Source organism: Sminthopsis crassicaudata, chromosome 1 (assembly GCF_048593235.1).
Source record: "Sminthopsis crassicaudata isolate SCR6 chromosome 1, ASM4859323v1, whole genome shotgun sequence".
Taxonomy (NCBI): domain Eukaryota; kingdom Metazoa; phylum Chordata; class Mammalia; order Dasyuromorphia; family Dasyuridae; genus Sminthopsis; species Sminthopsis crassicaudata.
In genome coordinates this window covers 154,685,961-154,699,893 of record NC_133617.1, presented here as the reverse complement: position 1 = coordinate 154,699,893, position 13,933 = coordinate 154,685,961, and positions in this window count along the sequence as shown.

Here is a 13,933-nt window from a genome sequence, read left to right as displayed (position 1 = left end):
GAAGTAATAAGGGGAAGTTTTATATCTCTAAGAGGCCTACTTGCATAAAATAGAGAAAGAGAAGGTCAACAAATTGGGCTTACAACTAAAAATGCTAGAAAAGGAACAAATTAAAAACCTCTGGACAAACACAAAACTTGAAATTATAAAAATACAAGGTGAGATTAATAAAATTGAAAGTTTAAAAAAACTATTGAATTAATTAATAAAACTAAGAGTTAGTTGTATAAAAAAAAAAACAACAAAATAGACAAACCCTTAGTAAATCTGATTGCAAAAAGGAAAGAGGAAAAGCAAATTGTCAGTCTTTAAAATATAAAGGGAGAACTCACCACTAATGAAGAGGAAATTAGAACAATAATTAGGAGCTCTTTGCCCAACTTTATACCAATAAATTCAATAACTTAAATGAAATGGAAAAATAACTTCAAAAATATAGCTTGCCCAGATTAACAGAGAAAGAAGTAAATAGTCTAAATTGTCCCATTTCAGAAAAAAAAAAAGAACAAGCTATTAACCAACTCCCTAAGAAAAAATCCCCAAGACCAGATGGATTTACATGTGAATTTTACCAAACATTTAAAGAACAACTAACTCCAATGCTATATAAACTATTTGAAAAAATAGGGATTGAAGGAGTCTTAGCAAATTACTTTTATGACACTGACATGGTACTGATACCTACACCAGGTAGGCTGAAAACAGAGAAAGAAAATTATAGACCAATCTCCCTAATGAATATTGTTGCTAAAATCTTAAATAAAATATTAGCAAAAAGACTACAGAAAATCATCCCCAGGACAATACACTAAAACCAAGTGGGATTTATACCAGGAATGCAGGGCTGATTTAATATTAAGAAAACTATTAGCATAATCGACTATATCAATAACCAAATTAACAGAAACCATATGATCATCTCGATAGATGCAGAAAAAGCATTTGATAAAATCCAACATCCATTCCTACTAAAAACGCTTGAGAGTTTAGGAATAAATGGACTATTCCTTAAAATAGTAAGGAGCATATATTTAAAACCATCAGTAAACATCATATGTAATGGTGTTAAACTGGAACCTTTCCCAGTAAGATCAGGAGTGAAACAAGGATGCCCACTATAACCATTACTATCCAATATTGTACTAGAAATGCTAGCCTCAGCAATAAGAGCCGAGAAAGAGTTTCAAGGAATTAGAGTAGGTAATGAGGAAATCAAACTATCACTCTTTGCAGATGACATGATGGTATACTTAGAGAACCCCAAAGACTCTGCTAAAAAGCTATTAGAAATAATTCAGAACTTTAGCAAAGTTGCAGGATACAAAATAAATCCACATAAATCCTCATCATTTTTATGCATTACCAACACAATCCAACAGCAAGGGATACAAAGAGAAATTCCATTCAAAAGAACTGTTGATAGTATAAAATATTTTGGAAAGTCAGGAATTATATGAACAAAATTACAAAACACTTGCCACAAAAATAAAGTCAGATTCAAATAATTGGAAAGACATTAAGTGCTCTTGGATAGGGTAAGTGAATATAATCAAGATGACAATACTCCCTAAACTAATCTATTTATTTAGTGCTATACCAATCAGACTCCCAAGAAACTATTTTAATGACCTAGAAAAAAATAACAACAAAATTCATATGGAAGAACAAAAGGTAGAAAATTTCAAGGGAAGTAATGAAAAAAAAAATCAATTGAAGGTGGCCTAGCTGTACCTGATCTATAACTATATTTTAAAGCAGCAGTCACCAAAACCATTTGTTATTGGATAAGAAATAGAGTAGTTGATCAATGGAATAGGTTAGGTTCATAGGGCAAGATAGTGAATAAACATAGCAATCTAGTGTTTGACAAACCCAAAGATACCAAATCTTGGGATAAGAATTCATTATTTGACAAAAACTGCTGGGAAACCTGGAAATCAGTAGAGCAGTAATTAGGCATGGATCGACACTTAACACCACATACCAAGATAAAATCAAAATGGGTCCATGATTTAGGCATAAAGACCGAGATCATAAATAAATTAGAGGTCCATAGGATAGTTTACCTCTCAGACTTGTGGAAGAGGAAGGAATTTGTGATCAAAGGAGAACTGGAGATCATTATTGATCACAAAATAGAAAATTTTGATTACATCAAATTAAAAAGCTTTTGTACAAACAAAACTAATGCAAACAAGATTAAAAGGGAAGTAACAAATTGGGAAAACATTTTTACAGTTAAAGGTTCTCTGATAAGGCCCTCATCTCCAAAATATGCAGAGAATTGGCTCTAATTTATAAGAAATCAAGCCATTCTCCAATTGAGAAATGGTCAAAGGATATGAACAGACAATTTTCAGATGATGAAATTGGAACTATTTCCACTCATATAAGAGTGTTCCAAATCACTATTGATCAGAGAAATGCAAATTAAGACAATTCTGAGATATCATTACATACCTGCCAGATTGGCTAAGATGACAGGAACAAATAATGGTGAATGTTGGAGGGGATGTGGGAAGACTGGGACACTGATGCATTGTTGGTAGAGTTGTGAAAGAATCCAACCATTCTGGAGACCAATCTGGAATTATGCCCAAAAAGTTATCAAACTGCATACTCTTTGATCCAGCAGCACTACTACTGGGCTTATATCCCAAGGAACTACTAAAGAAGGGAAAGGGACCTGTATGTGCCAAAATGTTTGTGGCAGTCCTTTTTGTAGTGGCTAGAAACTGGAAAATGAATGGATGCCCATCATTTGGAGAATGGTTGGGCAAATTATGGTATATGAATATTATGGGATATTATTGTTGTGTAAGAAATTACCAATAGTATGAATACAGAGAGGCTTGGAGAGACTTACATCAACTAATGCTGAGTGAAATGAGCAGAACCAGGAGATCATTATACACTTCAACAACAATACCATATGAGGATGTATTCTGATGGAAGTGGATATCTTCAACATAGAGAAGAACTATTCCAATTCCAGTTGATCAGTGATGGACAGAATCCGCTATACCCAGAGAAGGAACACTGGGAAATGAGTGTAAACTGTTAGCATTTTTTTTTGTTTTTCTCCCCAGGTTATTTTTACCTTCTGAATCCAATTCTTCCTTTTCAACAACAACAACAACAACAACAAAATTTAGTTCTGCACAAATATATTGTACCTATTGTACCTACTATAACATATTTAATATGTATGGGAATGCCTGCCATCCAGGGGAGAGGGTGGAGGGAAGGAGGGGAAAAATTTGAACAGAAGGGAGTACAAGGGATAATGTTGTAAAAAATTACCTATGCATATGTACTGTCATAAAAAAATGTTATAATTATAAAATTAATTAAAAAAAAACCTCTGGCAGTAATTTGCATCATACATTTGCTTTATTATTAAGAAACAGGTTTGGGGATTGTATTAGTGATATTTTCAAGATGAAGGTCTGCATTTTGTAATATTACTGACATTTAATTAACCCTTTCCAGGCTCACAAAAAAAGAGATAAAGTTTGTGAGAATTGGGAAACCACCAAAAAGTATTGATTTTTATTGGACCTTTTAATTAAAATTTGGGGAATCTCACAAACAAAAGTTAAGTACTGGTCAATTTTAAAATAACTTCAAATTGGGGTGTGTGTGTGTGTGTGTACATGTGAACAGTGCAAACAACTGTAAATTACACCAGACTCCTAACCATTTTTTGGTAATGGATTATGTTCTATCTGAATTTTAAGAATTGTCTTGTTTCCTCCTTAAACAAAGAGAAACTTAATTAAGGGCATAGGAGAGGGAAGCCCAAGCTCTCCTGAGAACTCCTAGAGCTGCAACAGCTTGGGGCAAAGGGGATAAAAACTATGCCAGTTTAGTCCATCACTGTGTAATTTGATTCAATAATATTGGACAAATTTTGAAAAGTGTGTGGGGGAGAACTTGTAATTATGGTTTGTGGAAAGGAGAAGATGAGGTGAAAGCCTTATGTGGATTGGTTTTGCTTATTCAAAGCACTCTACCTTGGGGTATGAGGATGTGTAACATATTTCTTCTATTTCTCCACTTCTTGAAGTATGGGTAGGACTCAAAGAACACAACCCATAACAGCTCCAAGAGTACATGGGATGTATAGATTCACTCAGTTACTTCTCTGGGATCCCTGTTGAAGCCCCTTAATTCTCAAACTTACAAAATTTTTTTTCTCAAATCATCTAGGTGGACAAGGTCATCAACCCTGGCAGTTAAGATAGTTTGAGCTATATAGTTTCTATATAGAAGTAATTTTTAATGATTAATCTTTATAACAGGAGTTTAAACTTAAGAAAATAAAAATATAGGAAAGATGTTAAGTGAAATTTCTCATATGTTTGAGTCCTGGTAAAATTTCATTGATTATTGAAACTTCATGAGAATAAAATAACTCTATAGAGTCCTCAGAGGAGTAGTGAAACTTGCTATGTGAGATAAAAATCTCTTGAGACTATAATTTATATTGTTTTGAGTTTTGAATTCAAGTGTATTTGTTTAATGAATCTGAAGCTACTTAGAAAGAATGCAATACTGAACTGTTATAGATAGAGGTCCATATTTGGGGAAAAGCTTAGAGAACAATCTTTGGCCTAGCACAAAGTGTGATTTCTTTGGCCAATTTCTCCATTGTGTTTCTTGAATCAAAAATTTTCCCACATGATTACTTATGAGTATGAAGTATAATTCCTACTGGATAGGTGGTTGTCAACTGTGATGCTTGACCAGAAGTCAAGTAGAACTAAAGATGATTTATCCTATTATATAAGAGTCCTTAGACAAAAGCGTGAAGAATCAGTTTGATGAAGTTATAGTCACGGCCCCACTTTTTCTTCTTTTATAGCGAATTTCTAGAATCTTAGAAAAGGGTCAATAGAATACATGAATACAAGGAAATTATGTGAGATCTTGCTATTTTTAATCTGAATATCATCTTCCTGTTACTAGATATATATCTATATGAAATAAAGTCCTTAAATGTTTCAAAGATAAGAATAATTAGATATTGTTACAATTGTGGGACCTAGCTATTACTCTATTAGTTATTGAAACTAAATTGGAAATATCTTCAGTGTGGTTTGAAGAAGATAATTTCGGTGTAATCAGTTTTTTAAGAGGAATGACACTTAGGGAATGTTTTGTGTTACATTAAGGGAAAACTCAAATTTATTGAAGTTTATTACTAGTATGGAAATTACATCTGTTTGTACTATGTTACAAACCTGTTATAAATAATTTATTTGATTCATTATAATTACCATCCCATGTCTATTACTATAATTGGAGTAAAGTTAGTCTCTTATGATTAAATTTATTTGTGTAACCATTGAACCTAGAGTGGAAAACCATTACCTACAAGAATGTTTCTCAAAACTAATGCAGACAAGATTAGAAGGGAAGCAATAAACTGAGAAAACATCTTTACAATTAAAGGTTCTGATAAAGGCCTCATTTCCAATTTTTATATAGAAAATTGACTCTATAAGAAATCAAGCCATTCTCCAGTTGATAAATGGTTAAATGATATGAACAAACAATTTTCAGATGAAGAAATTGAAACTGTAGTCATATGAAAAGGTGCTCCAAATCACTATTAATCAGAGAAATGCAAATCAAGACAACCCTGAGATATCATTACACACCTCTCAAATTGGCTAAGATGACAGGGAAAGATAATGTGGAATGTTGGAGGGGATGTGGGGAAACTGAGATATTGATATATTGTTGGTGGAATAGTGAATGAATCCAATCATTCTGGAGAGCAATTTGGAACTATGCTAAAAAAGTTATCAAACTATGTATACCCTTTTATCCAGCAGTATTACTACTAGGCTTATATCCCAGAGATATAAAAGAAAGGAAAGAGACCCACATGTGCAAACATGTTTGTGGCAGCCCTCTTTGAAAAAGCAAGAAACTTTAAATTGAATGGTTGCCCATTAATTAGAGAATGGCTGAATAAGTTGTAGTATATGAATGTTATGGAATATTTTTGTTCTATAAGAAATGACCAACAGGATGATTTCAGAGAAGCCCGGAGAGACTTACATGAACAGATGCTAAGTAAAATGAGCAGGCGATCATTATACACTTCAACAACAATAGTATATGATAATCAATTCTGATGGACATGGACATTCAACAATGAGATGATCCAAATCAGTTTCAATTGTTCAGTAATGAAAAGAATCAGCTATACCCTGCAAAAGAACTATGGGAAATGAGTGTGGACCACAACATAGCATTTCCACTCTTTCTGATATTATCTGGTTGCATTTTTCTTTTCCTTCTCAGGTTATTTTTACCGTCTTTCTAAATCCAATTTTTCTTGTGCATCATAAATATGTATACATATATTGTATTTAACATATGCTTTAACATATGTAACATGTATTGGAATATCTAGGGGGTGGGGGGAAGGAAGGGAAAAGTTGGAACAGAAGGTTTTGCAAGGTTAATATTGAAAATTACCCATCTATATGTTTTGTAAATAAAAAAGGTATAATAAAAAAAGAATGTTGTTACCTATGTTTTCATGTATAGGATTGAATTCTCAATTTTATCTGATCATTCTAAAGGAATTGTGGTTAGATGCTAAATGAAGTGAGTGGAACCAGGAGAACATTGGATACAACAACAGCAAGATTATATGATGATCAATTCTGATTGACACGGCTCTTTACAATAGTGAGGTGATTCAGACCAGTTCCAAAGGTTTTATGATGAAGAGAGCCATCTGCACCCAGAGAGAGGACTATGGGTACTGCCTATAGATCACAACATAGTATTTTCATATTTTTGTTGTTGTTTACTTACATTTTCTTTTCTTTCTCATTTTTCTTTTTTGATCTGATTTTTTCTTATGCATCATGATAACAATAGAAATGTATATGGAATAATTGTACATGTTTAACATATATCAGATTGCTTGCTATCTAGGGAAGGGGTGGGAAGAACAAAGAGGAAAAATTTGGAGCAAAAGATTTTTGCAAAGGGTGAATGTTGAAAAATACTATGTATATGCTTTGAAAATAAAAAGCTTTAATAAAAAAGAAAAAGAAAAAAAGGAATTGTGATCAGAATAGAAAACATTGAGAATGCAATAATATCAGATAATCCTGTATGTTAAAAGTAAGTGATTCTAATGGGACATGTAAAGACCTACATTCCCTGAAGTTCAGGTGAACTCTTGGTTCCTAATTTGATATTATGTTTTATAGTATTGCTATTGATTAAATTAGAACTGTGAGTTGGTTTTCATAACATGAACTAATTATTGAATAAGAAAAATTTGGGAGCTGTACCAACTTGTGTGGTAGTGTTCTGTAAGAGATTTTTGCAAGAACATCTGAGGAATCTCTACAAGTAATTTAGAACAAAAAAAAAAAAAAAAAAAAAAAAAAAAAAGTTCTTTGGAGGGATTGCCCCTGAGGATCAGACATTTTCCATATTGCCCCAAGACAAGATGTTCCAGAGACCAGGCAACTACATGGGATGTCTGAGTTCCATGAAAATGGTTGATTAAATGAACATTGTTGGGTTGGTGTATTGATGGTCATTATTGTACTACCACATGCCACTGATTCTTCTTTCATTGCCTAGGAGTGGTATGGAAGGAAATTTTAACAACTGTGATAATTTTCTTGTGGTATGTTCTTTTTCTGTCTCTATTTGTATTGCTTATGTGGACCCTCTTTTCTGTCTTCACCCTAAAAGACCCCCAAGCCACCAGTATACAGCTGTCCTAGGGATCTTATAAAAAATACCTGGAAAGAATTTATTGGGAGTTTTCAGGAGTGTTTTGTTTGGTGAAAGCCATAACAATGACATCAGGGGTGGAATCCAGGGTTCCTTTTGGGGTGAAAACCATACAAAAGGGGATGAAAGTCATAATAAGGGGGCAGGGTGAAAGCTATTACAAGGACACAGTATCCAGAAAATAATCTTGTATATGTCTGGAAACTTATTCAAACTGGCCAGAACATGGCTTTGAGTTTGTCTAAACATCTAACCACCTGCCTTGCATTAGATCCTGTGAATCAAACCTAGTTTCCAAGTAGTAAATCAAAACATTAGTCAAACCACATTAATGTATATAGACACTATATAATTCCTCCTTCCTTTGTCTGATTTCTACAATTACCATGGGACTTTTTAGGTTTTGTTTTTGTTTTTGTTTTTGTTTTTTTTGGTAGGAATACACTGAATAATCTGGCCTCTGCCCCAAACTGCATGGCAGGGATTGAAATCCCCTGAATCATCTGGTAGCTATGCCAGACAGCCCCTATGTAAGTATCCTGATGATTATTAAAGGACTTTTCTAAGCATATTTGACCTTCCAGCCTCTTTCTTTGGTATCAATTTACTCCTTTGGTGGAGGGTTGCCACTTCTTTGGGGATGGGGGAGGGTCAGAATTCCCTTGGTTGGGGTATTTTGGATCCTACAGTATGTATTGATATTAAGTTCTAAGGTTTTATTAGTTAAGAATTAATTAGATTTTAGACATAAATTATATTGATAATGGTAAAGAATGTGAAATTATTTTCTAATTTTAATTACCTGTCTGATAATTTTAAAAAGTAGAAGATCAGAAACCAGAAAAGCAAAGCCCCTTTAGAGTTGTCTTCAGTATAGAGCATATTATCCAAGAAAAGATATCTAAGGACCAGATAACTCCATGAAACATCTGGAACTATGTTTTTTTGTTCTTTTTACCAGCCATTCCTGCTTGGTTGACTCCAGCCTCTGTAGACCATCAGGCTCTTACCTGGTCTGTTTCAGCTTCACACCCCCTCTCCACAAATTAAAAGAGCCTTTGCTTAGCCTGTGCCTCTGTTAGAAGGGACTTAGTATTAAAGTTATCTTGACTACTTTCATAAATCCTCATAATAATTTGATCTGAACCTGACTGAATGTAATTTTATATCCATGGGAATTATGAGAAAAACTTTTATAGCATTGTTTAAATCTAGCCTTTTACAGCTGGGAAACTGTATCATTTAAAGAAATAAGCTGCTCCTGAGTGGATCCATAAAGAAATAAAAAGCTTAAATAGCTGGAGGGATATTTAGTGATCATTACTGAGCTATGTCAATATAAAAAAAAAAAGCTACAATACTACCAAAGTTATTTAACAGGTTTATTATTACTCCAATAAAATTCCCCCTTAAAAGAACCCTACTTAAAATAGAGTTAAAAGCTTAAAAAAAGTTAAAATAAAAGTTAAAATAAGGTGAGTAAATAAGCAAACAACAGAAAAAGATTCTAACCATAGAAAGTCACTATGGTTAAATTAAAAAAAAAAAAAAAAAAAAAAAAAAAAAAGATCAAAACATACTCAGAAGAAGATTTTTAAAACGTCAAAGCTCCTAAATGTAAAGTCCTCCTCCACCCCCCCCCAAAAAAAAAAAAAACATTGGTCTTGACTATGGAAGAGCTCAGAAGGGATTTTGAAAAGCAAATAAGAGAGGTAGAAGAATTGGGAAGAGAAATGAGTGACACATAAGGAAGTACAAAGCTAATTAGGAGAAAAACGCCTTTAAAAATAGCCAAATGGAAAAGGAGATACAAAGACTCACTGAGGAAAATAACTGCTTAAAAATTAAATCTGAGCAAATAGGAGTTAATGACTTTGAGAAATCCAAGAAACAATTAAATAAAACCAAAATAATTTTAAAAATAGAAAACAATGTGAAAATATCTAAACTGGAAAAACAATTCACCTGGAAAATAGATCCAGAAGATAAAATTTAAAAATTATTGGTTTCCCTGAAAGTCATGATCAAAAAATAGAGCCTAGAAATCATCTTTCAAGAAATCACCAAGAAAAACTGTTCTGATGTTCTAGAAGTAGAGGATAAAATAGACATTGAAGGAATCTACCAATTAACTCCTGAAAGAGATACAAAGATGAAAATTCTCAGGTATCTTGTAGTCAAGTTCTAGAACTCTCAAGTCAAGGAGAAAATATTGCAAGCATACAGAAATAAGCAATTCAATAAAGTCGAGCCACCATCAAGATAACAAAAGATTCATCAGCTTCTACATTAAAGGAATGGAGGTCTTATTCCATAGAGCAATGAAAGTAGGATTACAACCAAGAACCATCTACCCAGTAAAACTGAATATAATCCTTCAGAGGAAAAGGTGAGAATTCAGTAAAATAGAGAACTTTCAAGCATTCATGATAAAAAGACCAGAATTGAACATATGACTTTCAAATATAGGATTTAGCAGATGCATAAGGAGGTAATCAGGAAAGAGAAATTATAAGGTTCTTAATAAAGTTAATCTATTTACATTCCTACACTTCTACATGGGAGGATGATACTTGTAACTCATAAAAACTTTCTCATTATTAGGACAGTTAGAAGGAAACACACACACACACACACACACACACACACACACACACACACAAAGGGCACAGATGTGAGTTGAATATGAGGAGATAATAAATAAAAAGTAAAATTAAGGAAAAAAAGAGAGATGAACTGGGAGAAAGGAACAAGGAGAATTGAAATGGTGTAAATTATCTGCCATAAAAGAGGCCAGCAAAAGCTTTTATACTGGAGGGGAAGAGGGAAGGAAGGGTAGCAAATAAAGCTCATTCTTATAAGATTTGGCTCAAAGAGGAAATCATGAACACATTCAATATGAGTATGGAAATCCATTTTACCCTGCAGAAAAGTAGGAAGGGAAGGGGATATGAAAAAGGGAGGAGGGTGATGGAAGGGATGGCATATTGTGAAAGGAGGTGGTCAGAAGTAAAATACTTTTGAAGAGGCACAAAGTGGAAGGAAAGAGATTGAATAGACATGTAAAAATACAGTTATCAATAATAATTATGAAATATTTTTGAAGCAAGTTTCTCTGATGACAGCCTCATTTCTCAAGTGTACAGGGATCTGAGTCAAGTAATCAAGCTGTTTATAGCCATATAAAATTACTCTCACTTACTATTGATTGAAAAGATACAAGTTGAAGCAATTTTCATACCTATTAGATAAGTAATGAATCAGAAGGTGAGGATGACAAATGTTTAAGGGAATGTTTAGTGTGCTTTCTAGAGCCCCCAAATTTGGGTACCAAAATATACTATGCTTTCTAGAACCCCCACGCTGAGGTGTCAAAATATACCATCTGGACTATCTCTCTGGAGGATCTCGGGACCAGCCCAAGTCCTTACTTAACAATTCTCTGCTAAATGTCTGCTATTTAAGAAATAGGGAGACATTTATGCAATTATGTAAGAATAAGAAACATTAAAATGGTGAAAAGATATGAAGAATTGTCAACAAAAGAAAAATCAGTTTAAAATTTCAAAATCAAAAACACACTAAATTATTACTAGCAAGAGAAATACAAATTGAAACAACTCCATTTCTATCTCATACTCATTAATTCCATGAAGATGAATTTAAAAAAAAAGAAAGAAAAAGAAAATTACAATGATGAGTAATTTTGCAAGGACAAATACAGTAATGTGCTGGTGCTGGAACTGTGAAGTGTCCAATTATTAAACAAAATACCTTGCAACTATATGTCCTTTTACTAAACTCTGAACATATCTTTCACCCATTAAATAGTCATATATTCCAAAGGAAAAAAAGATTCTATGTGAAAAACAATATTTATAGTATTACTTTGGTTGTAGAAAGAACTGAAAATAGCAGAAATTCATCAATTTGGGGAATAACTAGTCAAATTATAACATATAAATATAATGGAATATTATAGTACCATCAGAATGGAGGAAAAGGGAAACATTCAGAGCAAACTGAGAAGACGTATAGGATTTAATGTCGTGAGTAAAAACGAGTAAACTGAGTAAAACCAAAATAATAATAATAATAATAATTTATATAGTAAAGGAAAACAACCTATACAATAAAGAAAAACAATATATACAATAAAGGAAAAGTATAATAACCTTGATCAACAGAATAACCAATTATGACTGCAGAAGACTGAGAATGTTTCTCACATATAAATAGGTAATAGAGTAGATTTAAAGAAATCAGCTATTTTTAGTCACAGCTAAGGTATGAATCTTTTTGCTTAAGAATAGTGTTTGTTTCAAAAGATTTTTTTGCTTTAAGGATATGTTATAGGGTTGCAAAGTTGATGAATAATGATGGTGATGCAAAAATCAAAATTAATAGCTAGAATTTGTATAATTCCATAAGATTATCTCCATTGATCCTCATAATAAATGTTATGCCATAGTCTCCTTGAACTGTTCTATCTCAGTTTCCCTGCACTAGTTTCCCTTATTGTCTTGACTGTTTCCCTGAATTGTTATAACTTCTGCCTCAATCCCCTTAGTTGTAACCCCTCTCCACCCCACCCACCCCCAGCTCATTAAGACTGAGGACCATTTGCTCTAAGGTTATAAATTGTCAATGTGAGACTCAAGATGAGGGGGAGATCAGACTTCCTGGCTGCTAGCTCCTTCTGCCCTCAAAAATTTATGACACTGCCCGTCTAAAATATTCTAAAGGATAAGACTATCCCAGATACTTCATTGACATCTTTCCTTCTGTTTATTCAAACATCCTGACTCTGGCTTTTAGTAAGAATTTATAGCTTCCCCCTATCCTGACAGAACCAAATGGTTTTGTAAAACCTTTCCTGCTCTTTTTCTCTTTCTTTGTTCAAAAGGTATAAAAGAACTTGGGATTCTCCCATTCATCACGGGATACTTTGAGACAAGAGTTCTGTCCAATCAATTATACTTTCCAATTAATAAAATATTAAAAATTCTCTAATATCTATCTTGCCTCACTTTCTCTGGCATTACACAACTATGAAATACGTGTGATTATTATTTCTATTTATCTCCTATTGTTGGAGATTTCCAGGCTTATGGTGCGTGAGACCACGCCCAGGTGAAGTAAAAGAATTTACTTAATTTCAAAATAAAAAGTAAAAGTTCATTTTAAGTCACCGAGAAATCTCAGTGTACAAGAACTCCCAAATGGGATTAGAGAGTTCCTTAGGTTCTACTCACTTTGGTACAGTCAGAGTACTTAGTTATATGATCAGGGTTAGGTCTTGAGGGCTTTTGAGACAATAGAGAACTTTTGGGTTTGAACTTCAGAAAGTTTGATTAGTGATAGTTCAAATCTATAGAAATCTATAGAAAGCTTAAGTGGTAATACTTAACATTAATTCAGTTCTATTGAAAGTTAAGTAGGAGTACTTAGCTTTAGTTCAGAGCTATAGAAAACTTGGGTAGTGTCAGCTGAATTCTATGGAAAGGTTAATTAGTGGTACTTAACAGAGGTGGGGGCGGGGTCAGGCTGGCTTCTAGGTTAGATTAGGTTAAGGTGACTTCTGGGGTCTCCAACCTCAGTTTCCCTCATCACTATTGCATCTAGGACCATCTCCTGTCATTCTGACCTATATCTTGCCACTGGACTCAGATGGCTCTGGAAGAGAAAGTGAGGGAGGTGGCCTTGCACGGCCCTCTCTCACTTAAATCTAATTCATTTGCATGGCATAGCATCACTTCTGTAATGTCATGGTCCTCTTTAAGAATCAAGGACAAACAATAACCACCTCTATGAATAGGCTCAGGAGTTGTACCTCATGGGAACACAACTGTAAGTAATCAGTTGGACAACACAGCTTCTTTTCTCTTCTTTTCATTTCTTTTCTTGTTTCATTTTTCATTTTATTTTCTCTTCTCTTTTTCCACAACATACTCTTACTTGTAGATGCTCTGACCAAAGAAATATAAACTTTGATTGATGAAACTTTGGGGTTTATGGGCTAGGACCAGCCTTTAAACAGAAATTACCCTGCCTTTCCAAGCTAGACCAACAAGAAATCCTAGGCCAACTTTCATTTGATCATTGTTTGGGCTCTGATTAGTTCACAGTGAATGTAAATAGCAATTGTTTC